Raw genomic sequence first — 3551 nt, 5'->3', positions numbered from 1 at the left:
TTAATTTAGAGGTGAGCTCGTTCTTAAACGATCTGTTTCATACTTTTGAGAATAGACTACTACCTAATGATGTTATCTTGCTTAGGAATATAGGAGAGGGTCATGAGGAACTTTGAGAAAGGCATAGAGGTGGATAAGACTAGCAAGGACGACCAACACAAGCTGGAGGCCCAGTCCAACTGAAGTTGGAGCCTATTTCGGGTTCCAGGACCAGTCTATCATAAAACTGGTCACACGGGCGCATTTGGGCTTCGTTTTCGATGATCCACATATGGATGGAAAGCTAATTAGATAAGGAAACACATCAAAATCCCTTTGGAATCAATGAAAATCATCGAAACAAGTTAGCATCCAGAATCTGTCAGGGTGCTGCGACGCCGTCTTTTGATCCGTTGGACCGTGTATCGTGTTTGGTCCCATTAGGGGGTGCATCCAGGGGTCTTTGCATGACCCTCGAGTCTTCATAAACAGCCGCCACCCCTCCATTAGGGTTGGGTTTTGCTTACATTAATCTATCAAGAACAGTTTCGCCGTTCATCCGTTTGTGAGACCCCAACTTATTGAGATTAATCATTCATCTGCAATTTGGTTGTTTTCTTTCTTGTTCTTGCTTGTGTTCTTCATTGCGCAGGTAGGAATTAGCCTTCTTGGCGAGGTCAACCAGATCCGTGTCTCGGTTGATAACCAGAGGAGTTGTGGTGCTAAGATTATAGGGTTTGATCTTTCGATCTGAAGCCGGATCGGTGTGTCATTCTCCACCACAACGATAGTTATCTCTACCTAACAGAAGATCGAGATCCCTGTCCCCATTCAGTGGTATTCAGAGCTAAGGTATACCGTTAGGTTCATATTTATCCCCTAGTTTTGAGTGTTTCACATTCGTACCTTAGTCTAGTGCCATACTCATTTTTTTCTATCCTAGAACCTTTCGCGCCATAGCCTTTGCATATTTTAGTTTTAGAGTCCATCATGTTGAGTTTGTGTCCTAGTCGAGGTCTTATTGCTGGTTAGGTCATGTTAGAGTCTAGTTCGTGTGTTTTACCCATCGTTTCCATCAAATCCTTACTGTCATGACCAATTTTGTGCGCATTGTTCCCATTTTGTCCTCTAATTCGGAGTCAGTTCTCAAAACTGGTCTAGTTTTCGCATACAAACTCGGATTTTAACGTTCCATATATCAAAATCGATCAGAAAAAAATTCAAATCCATTCATCCCTAGGCTTACCGAGGTCAGAAAATTTTATTTTGGCTAAAAAATGGTCACAAGATCCTCTTTTCATGGTCAAAAGCTTTGTGTCAATTTTGAGCACGCCTTTCACTTGTTTAAGCTCATATTTTCTGTGGTTACTTCTTTTGTGCTCCTAAGTGAAAAAAAATATCAAAAAAATAAAAAGAAAAAGTCAAAGTTTCCAAAAAAACGACAGCCCAAAAAAATAGAAAAAAGGGAGGGGCAAAAGAGGAACAATATCTAAAGGAGCACATAGAGAAGGCCCAAGTGAGCTATGTTAGCGTGTGCTGCGTGGTTCCTTATTCGTATTGCTCTTGCTATCCACCATACTTGTTTGTCACACACCTGACACTTGGAACATTTTAGACCAGCAATGAGAACAAGTACTTTGGACTATAATTCAGCATTACTTTCTGTTACTGACTTGTGTGCCAAATATACATATTATTCTTTGTGTGCCTTTCAAGCTCCACAAACTCTTCAGATCAGTACAGAAAAAGGCCCTTCCAATCTCGATACCATCCACTGCTTGCGTTGGTAAGAACTTTGTAAGAGCTTGGTAAGACGCTTCCACTTGCTGTGAAAAGTGACACCACTGCAACCACGTAGTCATTTGGTAGGGATAACTTTCACCATTTGTTCCTATTTTTGTGTTTACAATGGCAGGAGATGATCAGACTAGAGATAACAATCCCAAGGATTTCAACGAGTGTGTCAGCCAAGAGCAACTACAAGCTACTATAGAGAATGCCCAAAAAAGAATGAATGAGGCCGTCAGGAAGGCCGTCACTAACGCACTCATTGAACTCAACATTGGCAACACTATGGAGAGATTGGACAAACGGATTTCCACGTTAACTGACAAGGTTACTGGGTTGGAAACCTTTGTGGTGGCCAACAATGACGTCTCCAGCAGCAACACCGATGGTCTCTTACCAGAAGACTCAGTGTATGATGCCAATAGGAACATAGATCGAGCAGCCTTCCAACAAGCAAGATTACAACGACGTCTTCGCCGCAACACGACAGGTATGGGTGGTGTCCACCACCATCAAGGTAATAATCATCATGTGCCTGATGATCCTTATGCTAAGATTAAGTTCACAAAACCATCTTTTTTGGGTCATTATGATGCTGAGGGATATCTTGATTGGGAGATGATGGTAGAACAAAAGTTTAGTGCCCACCTTGTGCATGAGTAACATAGAGTTCGACAAGCTACTAGTGAGTTAAAGGACTTTGCCATTATTTGGTGGAATGGGCTAGCTGCACAGGATGCTTTACCTAGTACGTGGGAAGAACTTAAGATAGATATGTGTGATCGTTTTGTCCCTCCTTATCATAGAGACTTGCGTAAGAAATTGATGTGTTTAGAACAAGGAGAGAAATCTGTACATGATTACTATGGAAAGCTCCAAAAGGGATTGATGTGTTGTAGTGTTGTGGAGGGAAACAAAGATTCCATTTGTTGTTTCTCTTTGGGTTTGAGGCATGAGATTCAGGACATTGTTGATTATAAAGAATTTAACACTGTCAACCAGTTGTTTTAGTTCGCTATGCTTGCAGAAAAGGAATTGCAGGGGTGTGAATAGCAGAGCAAGAGCAAGGTCAACACCACATACACGCCACGCTCGGCACCATCATCGGGGCTAACCAAGCCAACCACTTTTCGAGCACCTCCACCTATCAGCAAGCGACCAGCAGCCTCTAGAGTTACCGCTACACCTAAGGCACCTCCCGCATGACCTTTAGATTCAGGTAAAAATACTTTGCAGGTGCCTGCCATGAGTGCCTCATCCGTTGCATCGACAGGACGCACTTCGGGCATTTAGTGCCACCACTGCCATGGAATTGGCCATGTGCAGAAGGATTGCCCAAGTCAGCAGGCATACATTGCTATAGAAGATGGTTACATCAGCACCTCTGACATTAAAGAGGAAGAAGACGAAGATACACATGAAGAGGGTGGCAAAGTCCTTGGTGACGAGGCCACGGTGGCCTATAGGAGCATCATTGTACAGCGGGTGCTCAACACACAAGTGCAGCAACCTGAGAAGCCACAACGCCATAACTTGTTTCAGATTTTCTTCGTCATCAGCAACCGTCGAGCATGTGCCATTATTGATGGAGGTAGCTGCAATAATTTAGTGAGTTCTAATTTGGTCAAGAAGCTTGGCTTGACCACATGCCTGCACCCACGTCCATACTATATTCAGTGGCTAAATGATTCTGGAAAAGCAAAGGTAACACAAACTTGTAGAGTTTCATTTTCCATTGGTTCTTATGCTGATTCTGTTGATTGTGATGTGGTACTTATGCAAGC

This window comes from Miscanthus floridulus, chromosome 4, assembly GCF_019320115.1.
Source record: "Miscanthus floridulus cultivar M001 chromosome 4, ASM1932011v1, whole genome shotgun sequence".
Classification (NCBI taxonomy): Eukaryota; Viridiplantae; Streptophyta; class Magnoliopsida; order Poales; family Poaceae; genus Miscanthus; species Miscanthus floridulus.
Note: the sequence above shows the minus strand (reverse complement) of the source record.